Here is a 12,554-nt window from a genome sequence, read left to right on the forward strand (position 1 = left end):
ATTTCAGGTACTCCAATAACGTGCACTTAGCCCTCACTTTATTTCATCAACCAAATGAAACCGGGGGAACCAAAACCCTAGAAGAAATTTGCTTCAAGTACTTTCAATTAGATGTAGTTTAGTCTTTTGGTTAAAAAAATAAATAGATCTCTGCTTCTGCCCTTTCAGATATCTACAGGAAAGTTACACATTATATAAACTACAATCAATATAAATAAATTAAATATTTTTTTCTAATTGCATTTGGGAATCATTTTGTTTTCAGCAGCAGAGCTATTTACGGTCACTTCTGCAGAGCCCCTGCTACAGCCCCAGTTCAGACGTCCTGGTAGCTGCAAGGGGTGGCACAGCTCCCAGCAGCAGCCTCGCAGTGAAGGAGCTGATACATGCCAGCTTTACAGCCAGCAACGGGAACCCAGCGGTACCCTACTGAAATAAGCCTGCTTTATACCTGGGAGCAGAACTATTTACCTAGCAATTAAGAGTATGTTCTCTTAACTCACTAATTTACTGAGTTGTCCACTGATATTTATTTACGTTCTAGCTTGTGAACTCGCTGGGCTTCACCTGTCAAATTAAGCAGCCTGTATTTTGACACCAGAGCAAGACAAGAAATATATCTACTTCTCCCCTCCTGCCCTGCGCTCGGTCCCGTTTACTCCCAGGTTTTCCAGATGTTCCTGCGTCTGCCAGAGCAGCAACCTGACTAATTCGAGGAAGAAAAGGTTTGCCTTCCTTGGTGCGACACCAGGCACTGGCTACAGCCCAAGCTCCGTCCAGCAGGGATAAACGGTACAGAGAATCTCAGCTGTGTGCCCAGCCTCACAGCACTAATCACACACCACAGAGCGAGGCCACCAAAGGAGTGCCTGTGTTAGCCACCAAACACTGACCAGGCAGCTTGCCCAGGCTCCTTCTGTACTCAGGAGGGTATTTTGGGGATGGAGAGATGCCCTCACCAGCAACTCCTGCCACACACCTTGGGATGGGAACTGTCCCCTGGAGGGGCTAACCTGTCGCCTCTCCAAACAGAGAGGAACTGGGATCAGACAGCTAACATTAGGAGATGAATGCCTCTCATAAGGACCTGAAATACAATCGCAGTCTGGTGGAAAAGCATTTAAAAAACCATTTTGCATGACAGAATTGAGACTATTAAAGTGCTGCAGCCCACACACAAGTTCTGCTCTTTTTCTTCATTCAGCATACTTTTCTATCCTTACCCAATAACTCGAAATAAAATGCTCTGTTAATCCCAGCCATCAGCATACAGCTGTGGGACCTAATGATCTCTTCAGATGATGAATAATATGGAACTGCCAAATGGAAATTTAAGGTAACAGTTATCATCTTACCAATCTATTCAGAAAAGGAACTGAGGAACAGGAATATTTCTAGGTCTACGTCCAATTTCTGTAACAGATCAAGGCTGAGAAGAATAAATTGTTTTTCTGGCATTATTTTGATCAATCTCAGAAACATGCCAGCAAGCAAAATTTTCCATAGTCCTTTGATCCCTCGTTTTTGGGCAAGGTTATGATTTGCACGCTGCAGAAGTGCATTAATTTCCTTCTCCCCAGCTGTAATGAGCCCATCTCTTTTCCTTCAGTGTTTTCTTGGTCCCACCTCCACCCCTCCTTCCATCTGTACACGTTTCTCTTTAGAAATTTGCTGTATTGGCAAATTAGAGGTGGATAAACGCGTGTGGGACACACACAATGGAAGTTTGCACAAAAGCTCCTCCTCCGCACCTACAGATCCCAGTCCAGGTATAAAATTACTGATAATCACCGTCAGAAGAAAACAGAAGCAATTCACCCTTTGTAATCTCTCGTGAGGACTTTCTCAGGGAAGCTGCCCTGCTCGGAACGGGCTGGCTGCTGTCACTGTGCCGTGCCAGGGAGGCCCCCTGAGCAGCCCCAGAGCTGTCACCAGGGCCACCTGCAGATACGGTGCTGCTGAGATGGCTCCTCGGGGTGCGATGCCAGAGGGGAGCACTACAGAAGGCTGCTCCAGGCACCTCCTGGTCAACTCAAGGAATGAAAGTGCCCTTTTCTTCACTTACAGACCAAACGGTCATCTTTAGGCCAGCTCAAATGGGACAGTTCCTTCGGGGTCACACGTGCCTTGAGCAGAGACCTCTGTCTGTGTGTGCAGCTGGCTCTCCTGCTGGCCCCCAGAAGGCAGACACTGTCCCAGCTCCTCTCACCCCTTTGTTATCCTCTCTGACAGCTAAAATCCACGGGGCATGCATGGATAAAGCAGTCTGCAGCTTCCAGCCACTTGGGGACTTGCTCTGGCACAAACAGGCAACAGAGGAGAAAAGCTGCTTACGATCCCGCTGCACCCATGCAAGAGCCAACGCGCTCCTGCTCCCTGGGTCCTCTGCTGTGTGGTTTGGCAAACCTAATAAAAAGCAGGACTACAAATTATCTTACATGGGCAGCTGGAGAGATGAGGATGGGGGAATAAAGTCCTGGGGACAGTTTACTTCACATCTCCTTTCATAAATCTGTCAGGGTACCTGCGCAGTCCTATCGCTACAACATTTCACTGCCTCCAGAGCATTTCAACAGAAATGCCTTGAATAATAATTAAATTATCACCAGGGTATCTTTTTTTTGACTCCAGCAATTTGTTAGCATTCTCTGGTTTTGCTACCTGTCCTATTGTGAGCTTATTGGTGTGAAACAAAGGAAACAAATATTAGCTTGCTTTCCTTCGTGCCAAAGAAATTAATAAATGACATACTCTCAGGTGCAAAAACTACTGCAAATATGAAGTGATCCCAGTAGAAATATTGTCAAGAAGAACTGTTTGTCAAGAAGAAGTGTTTAACGAACTGGTTTCAAAGCAGCATATGAGCATAACTACAAAAGCAGTTTTGTATGGTACTGTAATCCGTTAAGATTCTTCACACTTTTAGAAAGCAAAATATCACATCTAACAGGCAGTGGCCTGTAGACAATACACACCAGAGGTACTTTGCTTTAATTTCTGCCTTGTACTAAGGATTGATACATACAGCACAAACGCCACAATTTTTGCCTCACTGCAATCTTGTCACATCTCTTGAGAAGAGTGCAGCAGAAGCAGTCCTTGGAAGGAAGAAAAGAAAGATTGTGGTGGTGGAGTTAGTGTTACAGTGCTGGTTTTCCTCTGCCCTGAGCCAGGATTTAACCAGAGGCTTTAATGGATAGCCTGGTGTAGCAGCAAAAGCCTTGGCTCATGTGCTTCACCAAAAAGTTAAGATAATTCTACCACATGCTTTTTACGTGTTTATAAAGAAAAGTAAAATGCTCTAAAAATAGAGGGTACTCTTTAAGAACCATAATTTCAAAAAAAAACCAACAAAAAACACCAAAAACCAACCCACATATTTGTACATAATTTTTCTACAACAGGCATTTGTACAAAGCAAGGATCTTCAAATCTGCATAAAAATAAGAATGTGAAATAAACATTATAGCCATCATTAATAAGAGCTGGGAATGATGTACAGTGGACTATTATCGCTTCCCCTGCTAATCTTTAATTAAAGATTTTTGGATTTGCAGTAAGAATCTGATATTTTATTAATCTTTTTCATCCAAAAACTCAGTTCCACTTGAAATTATATGAATGGCTTAGAGAAAGATAATTATTTGGTAAAATTTATGGTGAAGTGGATAACAGCAATCACTGACACTGAAGAGAAGAAAATGAGATGAATTATTACGCTGCAGTTTTCTGACACCCTCCCCAAGACAACTGAAAAAAACCACGTGGCTTATATTTCTTGTTTGCTTAAATCTGATCAGGGATTCTCTGAAGAAGGCAAAGGATGATTTGCACCTACTAACACTGGCACTGGGGAAACGGAGATCTACGTTGATTTATCACAGCTTGAACACTGGCAGGAGAGGCCAGGGGACTTCTGAAACCCCTGAGCTGCGAGGTTTAGGATCTGAGCTCCTCACGGCTGCAGGAGTGGGATGCCTGAGCTCCATCTGCCCAGGTATTCTGCGTGGAGAGCAAATCCAGCCACCACAGCCCCCATAAATTAATCTCTGAGCGGGACTGGAGATAAGGAGGTCACAGAGTCCAGGCAGGCTGAATTAAGCTGGGGATCCCAGGCCAGTTACCAGTGCAACCATTGTGTGGGTTTGATTGACTCAGTATTTATTTTCAGGCTTAATTGTCTCTATATATTTTGTCTGCAGAAAATCAGTGTGCTTACCACATATCTGAATATTTAATACAGATCTTTGGTTAAATACCAGTCTTTAAAGAGCAGATTCATGCCTAGAAGGACAAGTCTCCCGTTGAAAGCTGCCCTCCAGGAAGGGCAGCAGAAGAGACAGAGGTAAATGAAGATGACCTTGATGCGAATTGCTCTGAAAAAATGACAGGCCTCCCATGGAGGGAATAATGCAGCTGAATTGCAGTCTCACTACTAGCGGTGGTTGTTGCTATGGTGATTGATACCGAAAAGCCTATATAGATGAAGACTGCAGAAGGAATAGTAATTCCTGATATTGTTCAGATCACTAATGGAGCTAAGGAGCCATTTCACGCACTCTTGCAAATTAATATTTGCATGCACTTGCTGCCTTTGCCACACTGCTCCCCTCCAACACAAATGAGTTATTTTCCCCGTCTCTGCAGCAGTATTTGCATAGTATTAGTTAATTATAATGGAGCAACCAGATGCCAAAGCCCCTGCTGATAAATAATGGTTGGTTCAAAAATGTATTTACTGTTTTCGAATATATTTCTGGACAATTATATATTCATTCCAAGTGATTTAATTTTCTGAAAATAGAATTCATTAGGACCCCACAATTTATGGAGAGAATCAGCTTATGTACAAAGGATATGTACGCTCTGAATTTCTCCTGTCTTTAATTTTGTGTGCAATAAGACTGCTAAACTCATATGTGCAGTCTCCTCAACTTCACTCCATACTAGGAAAGTGTTATGAAGTTTATCATTTTTATTCTGGCTAAATGATTGAAGATAATATCAAAGTAAGAACAAGTGAGGCATAAGATAAAGCAGCTTGGGAGCAGGGCAGAAAAAAAGGGATGGTCAGAATGCCTAAGGTTGGCAGCTTTTTGCTCAAACCACAGACACCCCACAAGGATCTTGTGAGAATAAAGACTTATCGTTACTCTTTTATATTCTGATATAAGCAGATGAATCAGATTGGAGATGTTTTGTACTTGCCAAAATTTAAATGGGAAAAAAGATATGCTGGGATGCGTTTAGTGGGTTTCTGTTCTGACTTTGCAAATTGGAACCTGTATGGGACACGCTCACCTCTATTCCCTCAGATATGACTTATTTATTAAAAAAAAGCAATTTTACAAATTAACACCAATCTGGCAAATCCCTCAGAAACATCTAATAATATCCGTGAAACTAGCAGCTGCTCTGATATTATTACACAAAGTCTGTATTTCTGAGGAATATATCTGTAGTAGCCAGCAAGCAGAACTGCGCACTGCTGCCACAGCCTTGATCCCGTGACAGTACACACAAAAACCCCACATTACTGTGTCTGCACGCCACTGTAGGACGCCCTGTGGCTATGAGGGTTGCCTGCACAGATCTTTCTGCATGATCAGGGGTTCATTTTGCCACTGCCGAGTTCAGATCACAGATACTTTCCCAGGACTGGCTTACTCCGTACATTTCACCTTCTGTCAATTGGGCACTTCACTCTGTGCTCATCTGCTAGCACAGACATGCAGTGTCCCTCATACCTGTCTGTTTTTTCCATTGCTTTCTGGTTTCTTACGTCCAGCTCAGGAAAAGGATTGCACCAGAACCTTAAAAGCTATACTTTAAAGTTAAAAGGCACACAGCTATGTTGCTGGCCTGTCACCACCTCCTAACCCACACATTCCCAATCAGAGAGATGGCAGCAGTTGAAGCAGTTGGAAAAACAGGACTTTTACGCTGCCACACCTAGGAAGGGAAGCCTGGAAGTGTGTTACAATCCACAATACTTTGCTTTACTGAATGCAGATAAGGAACGAGGGAGCAGCAAGTGACATGACACTGCAAAGCTCCACGCATTACTTATGCTTGCACAGCTACTCTCACGTCATCATAACTGTGCCTATCTCAAAAGCACTCGCAGGGGAAAAAAATCCCAATTCTTAGGTACAAGCCATCTAGTTGATGGAATCATTGCACAGGCCTCTCTGTCAAGGACAGAGCAGAGCAAAGCCACATTGGCCACCCGGAGGATATGTTTCTGAACCAGTGGGCCAAACAGGTAAGGCAGAGCTGGTGCACAGAGAAGCCTGGCTTTAGCCTGACGATCTGGCAGCGATGGCAACCCGTGAGGGCTCATGGGTTTTAATTCAGCTGAGTAATGAGGGACAAAGCGGTGCTCACATTGCAAGCAATGAGGTCACAGCCCCATAAAATCTCCACTTCCACTGATTTAGTTTGCTTAATGGGAATTCTCTGCAAGAGGAGATATTTCTTCTTATTGCAGTTGCTTCCCTATTAGCCTTAAATATTCACTGCATTTACCACATGGCACTGTTAACTCTTGCGGAGCACAAACAAAGGAGCTGTCACAAACCCTTCTGTAACATCTCACATCCCCAGCTTACCCAACTGGCTCCCACATTTCTCCAGGATCAGAGATCCAAAATGAGTTTGAATGTAGGTGCAATAACAATCAAAACGATGCCTTTGAAATAAAACAGTTTGCAAGGCACCTGATGTGAAAGGAAGAGTACTTAAAAGAAGAAACATAGAGGATACAGCGAGACAAGCAGCAGAATTCAGCGTAGCCAGATTGAAGGTTACGAATTTAAGCACACAGCATATATACCACGTCTACAAAGACAAGACCACTGAGGTGGTTTTGGGAAGGGGAGAGACTGACAGCCTCTTTAGGAACAACCATCTAATGATTTCTACTTATGTCATACTAGGGGCACAGTTATGATTTGATGCAAGTAGTGTACCCAAATAACAGACCCACAATCCCACCAAAATATGGCAATCATGTTTAGAAAAAATGCTTTAGACTTTCTATTCATATGGAAAATTTAAGCACTGAGTGACACTCACTGCAATTAAAAGTGTAAGTGCCGTGCTAACTGCACTTGCTTTAATAGTATTGAGATTTCTGGGACATTAGGATTTGCCCTTCCATTTCTACTGCTTTGAAATGAGGCAGTACTTTGCTGAATTTGGGCTGCAATGGTGAATCAATTGTACTGCACGAGCATTTATTTCAAACTTTCTGGAAAAAAAGAAGTATAGTTGAGTGTATTTTACTGAGAGTTAAACCTCCCAGTTACATTTTATCAAAGAAACAAACTTCTTTGCAATATGTAAGCAAAATGAATCCAACCATTTTATCTCCCTCTGTTTGGAAATGGTGTATTTAAGCTATGAAGCTGATTTTCAAATGCTGTTTTACCCATTAACATGACTCACAACCCCCCTCCCCATCAAACACTACATGACCCTCTCCTGCGTAGGATTGTACTGAGTTCAAGCTAGCTGATTCTGATTCAGTTTTAAAATCATATGCTCAGGAAGCATAACTGTTAAGCACTGCTTAATTAGTGAAATGCATATGTACCCATGGCCACTGAAGGATGGAACTTCTACCCACGTATCTGCTGCCATCATAACACAATCGTTGGCACTGACAGTTACAGGAGATTTCCCTTAATAAAACTAAACAAATTCCTGCTTTTTGGATGAATAAGCTCAGAATTATAGCTCTATTCTTACGAAGAAAGCACTTTAGGGACATGAAACACAATCATATCTGGCAATAAGAGATGCAATTTCTTGGCTATTTCAACTCCAAGAGCTCTAACTGTTGAAAGATAGATAGAAGATGAGCATCAACTAAACATCTGCCCAGAAGATAAACATCAACTACAGGACAAATTTTGCTCCTTTGACAGTATGACTTATGACATGGGAAAGAAGGATCAGAGACAACTTCTCTAGCTAAAGTCCAGAAAGAATAGCAGAATAAAGCTTTTGTGTGTGCACATGTAGCACTAAGCTTTGGTTTTAGCTAACCATTACGTTTATTTATTTATTCTTAATAAAAACATGTATTTCGTACCACTCTTCCACAACTCTGTAAAAAACTATCATTTAGGGTACGTAGGAGTACCCACATGTGTGAGAGTGTTGGCAGTTTGTTCTCTTTGCATCTCCTCTTTTTTCCCAGTGTACCTTTGCAGGAAAACGTTGTAGAAGTAGTACATTCTGAATTGTCTTATGTGTTATGCTTCCTTCTAGTATGTGTTAAAGGATAAATTATTCATAGAACATACCGATACGGACAATTTATCTGAAACTGAGGGATCAGCAGTGTGCAAATGTGCATAGGCAACCACCGAAGACTGCTGTGGTGAGCGAGGCACCACTCAGTACTGGGACACTCCATTTGCAGAACACTGCGTGTGTCTCTTCCTTCTTACACCTGAACTAAAGAGTCAGCATCAGGGAAAACAAAGCCATTTTGCCCTAACCTTCTGCAGATAGAGCCCTGACACAGGTCAGGCCACAGCTTTCGGGTTTAATTCCTGACATTTATGACGACTATCTTACCCTTAACCTTGATACAGGATTTTACATTTAATTACAACAAGCACCAATTGCATTAAAAATGAAACTACCTTCACTTTTCCTGTAAGAATGCAATTAAAGGTAACTACCAAGCTCTTTTTGCTTGCTGTTTTATTTTAAAGGAACTCAGAACAAATATGATTATGGGTTGTGATTTTTCCAATGTAACAATGGGGATTTTTCTGCAATTACTGCTGCTTTTGAAGGAGCTCTAATACTTTAAGCACTGATAAAGTGGCAGCTGTACATGTTTAATTTCTGAGAGCCAGGGCATAATGCACAAGCATTAATCCCTCCAGCTGTCCAGTAATTAAACATCATGTAAAACCCAGAAGATATCATTGCTGTGCTACCTTATCTTACTTATGAAGGACTTTCATTGGTTAAATCTATAGTAATTTTCTTTCCATTTTTGGAAATAATTGTAGATTCCTCCACCATGGCAAGTGTATTCAAGTTACCTTTTATAAAAATGCCAGGAATTTCAGGCTAGCCATGCTTCTTTTCACCACATGATGAAATAATCATGGATAATTGTATTAGATAAATATTCCTTCTTTAAGCACAAATGCAACAGCATGAACTTTAACCCCATTAAAACTGGTGAGTTTCTCAGGGAGAATATATGGCAAAATCTGATCCTTTGGGTTTGAGTTCCCTCTGAACTGACTGAGGAACATTACACCGCTGTGTGCCTAACCTGTTAGTGAAGGCAACAAACTCATTTCCTACCTTTGATGAAAGCATGTATTAATCATGCCGCAAAGGAAGACAAAGTTAGTGCTACATTACCACCAAGTAAAACTCTCTCTCTAGGATCTGTGTAGAGCTGGCCTGAAAAGGATTAGTATGGTCAAATGCCCATAGATGGCACTGGAAGCGTGACTCTTAGATGCAAAACACAGGCACCTTTACTGCATCCAGAAGAAAATAATGAGATGACACGATGCTCCTTACCGCTACACGATGAGACAACTTCCTGGTCAAAAGAAAGGTCACATTTTCTAATTCCTGTGGGCACAGATTCAGGAACACAGAGCAGAGTAAGATGGATTTAAATCAGCCTTCCCCAATTCAGCTGGCTCATCACCAGGTGGATCTGCTGGAAGGATCAGGCCAGCTTTAGTCTGCCTGAAGTTCTGCTTTCTGCCAATAGCTCTCAGGTGATGTGAGCGCTATTGTGCAGGTTATTGCAAAGAGTGGACTCGGAAATTTTTCTGCACTTGGATCCTCCAAGAAAAGGACCACGCGCTTCTAAGCACTGCTGCTTTTTACGGAGAATCACACATGTGCCTGGAGCTTTGCCAGAAAGCAGTTAAATGAAAAGTTCCTGCCCTGAGGGGCTGAAAGATGATATACAGCATGAAAACTTGGAGGCTGTGAGCTACCATGGGAAGGACATGTGGCTTACAGCTGGGCAAGATTGTGCTTACTGTTGCTTCCCTCATTAATTTAAGAAATATTACCCAGCTTGCTCAATTTTTATCTGGCATATTGTCTCTTGGGACTGAAAATCCAGAATTAATTCTGAGATATACAGCGGACAATCGGAAGCTGGAATATCAGTCCAAAACTCACTTGAGCCAACAGAAGTCTCCCTACTGACTATCAGACAAGTGAAAAATGAAGCTCATCACTAAAATGAGTAGGAAATCTGGGGAAGAAGTAAAAAATAAAAATAAAAAAGATTATAGGAATGGGGGCTAGCATGTGAAAATTAAGGCATAACTCAGTCTCTGCTGCTGTCAGTGAACACAGCTCTAGTGCTTTTTCTTAAAATATCTGAAAAAGCAGCATATTCAAACACTGCATTAGGAATACATGCACCCACATCCATAAAGATTCCTAACTTGCTTAAAGCTTAGTAACTGAAAAGTGTATTTAATAAAGCTATAGAGGAGCTGGGACCAGCAAGTTCAGAGAGCAAAGCAAACTGATCTTGCAAAGTACACAGCAAAAATAGGTTTGAGATACAAGTACACAGTTATTAGATCTAAAGATGTGAGACCTGCGAGTCACTGAAGCATGCTCAGGTTAAAAGAACATCCTCCAAGTGCAAACAACTTAGTGCCACATAAGCAGAGATTTATGGATTTCATAAATGCTGTGCATGTCTGCACAAAGGCCTTTTTGGGAACGAGGAAACACATGGAAAAGGGAAAAAGGCAAAAATGCACAAGAATATGTTTGAGAAGACCTTGCTGTCTCATATAACACAAATACAGTTATTTTCAGTTACAGCAGAAGATACTCTAGTAACAGGGTTGTCCCTGTTGTGAGATTCTTGCAGAATTCCTGGCTCTCACCCTGGCACAATGTTAAGAGACTGGTCTAAGTATGTCCTTTCTTATGTGCACAAGTTCCCATGTAGTGCTTTATCTCTGTGCTATAATTAAACAGAATAAATCATGGTATGGGAAATTAGCCTATCAACATACCAACAAATACAGCCTTTCACTGCCTGTGTTACAAAAGAAGGGAAAACTGTATACACTTCCAGCTCCTTATCTGCAGGACACAATTTCTAACTGGATGCAAAAACTGGTCCAGGAGAGAACCAGTAACACAATCAGAAGACTCGGGGCCTGTATACTGCTCTCTCTCTTTACCATCCTACACAGCCCACTCAGGAGGAACAATAGACATGTCCATTAAAGGAATGAAATGCCCATTTCAGCTGTGACAGGATGGTAGTACTTCCTTTTCTAAAGCCATGCTGAAATTCTCTCTGCATTCCTGAGCAGCTGACAAAACAGTGGTCATTGTCTCTCTTAGCAGAGATTTAACAAGTTCTGCAGTAGTTATTGAAATCCAGACTGACCCTGAGCTGTGATGCTTTAATTACAGTCTCTCACATTCAATTTCTCTTTTTAGACTCAGTAAACGTGTTCCTAAACTTTTCCAATCTATTGTGAAGAAAGTTAAGGTACATCAGGAGCAGGCAGCCTTGACCACAGAAATCAGAAAGAGGAAGCCAGTACCTGCAGGCCACCAAATTCAGGACTGTACTTACATTATGAACTGCTGGTATCTGTACTAGAGAAGCAAACCAGACTTAAGACTACAACACATTGAGTATTGTAAAGACACAGATTATTTCTGCTCCAAAGAACCCAAGAATAAGTTTATTTTGTTTTTATGTACTCAGTGATTTTAAAAAAGGTAGGTACTTGCATTTTCAACAATTGTTTGTGCACCGAACGTTAGTAGTGGACTTAAAGCCTGCTGCTCAGCTTGCTGGAAGTATGTTACTTAGGCCGACAGGCACTTAGCTAACTACATGCAAGGATTAGTACCCGCAGTTAATCCCTGGTGCAATTACAACCTGTGCAGACACAAATCTGGATGCCTAATTACCGATGCTTTATCCACTGCAGGTTAAATAACACAGCTTCCACTGGTTCCTCAGGGGAAGTTTTTCCACAGGGTGGAATTTTTCCTTTTTTATTTGTGGGTGAACAACATACCTGTGCCCAGGTAAGTCCAGAGCTTGCTAACTAAGCAGCTGAACCTGTTGTCTAATGGAGGCTCTGCAGGAACAGCATACAGGACTGCAAGTTCTTTCCTTTCTTGAAGCAAAGTTATCCTAAGCTCTGCAGTGACAAATCCACTTCAGATCACACAGGGTGCCAGTCAAAACAGCTGACCTTCAGCAGTGACCGCTAGAAAAAGAGAGGGCTGTAGGACACCAGTCTGTTTTCCATTCACGCAAGATAATCTACCAAAGATGTGGCCGATACAAAGCTTAAAGGAGATTGCATGTGCAAACTCTCAGCACAGAAATTACCATGAGCACAAATAAACTGCCTTCGAAACATTTATCCAGAAAAATGTGTTGTCTGTGGACAAGTTTGTCAGCTCTATGAGAGCTGCAGCCTTAGCTATGACATGGTGCTCTGCGCCAAGGGGCTGCAGCTGACAGTCAGTGGTGAAGCTTCGTTAAAATG

At 42.0% G+C, this 12,554-nt stretch overlaps 1 protein-coding gene across 6 annotated transcripts in view; it reads right to left on the reverse strand.

Moving 5' to 3' along the window:
* LRP8 (LDL receptor related protein 8) overlaps positions 1–12,554 on the reverse strand; it is a 171,286-nt gene that overhangs the window by 25,275 nt on the left and 133,457 nt on the right. The gene's annotated exons all lie outside the window — the stretch shown is intronic.

The sequence above is a fragment of the Anser cygnoides genome, chromosome 8, assembly GCF_040182565.1.
Source record: "Anser cygnoides isolate HZ-2024a breed goose chromosome 8, Taihu_goose_T2T_genome, whole genome shotgun sequence".
In the NCBI taxonomy this organism is placed as follows: Eukaryota; Metazoa; Chordata; class Aves; order Anseriformes; family Anatidae; genus Anser; species Anser cygnoides.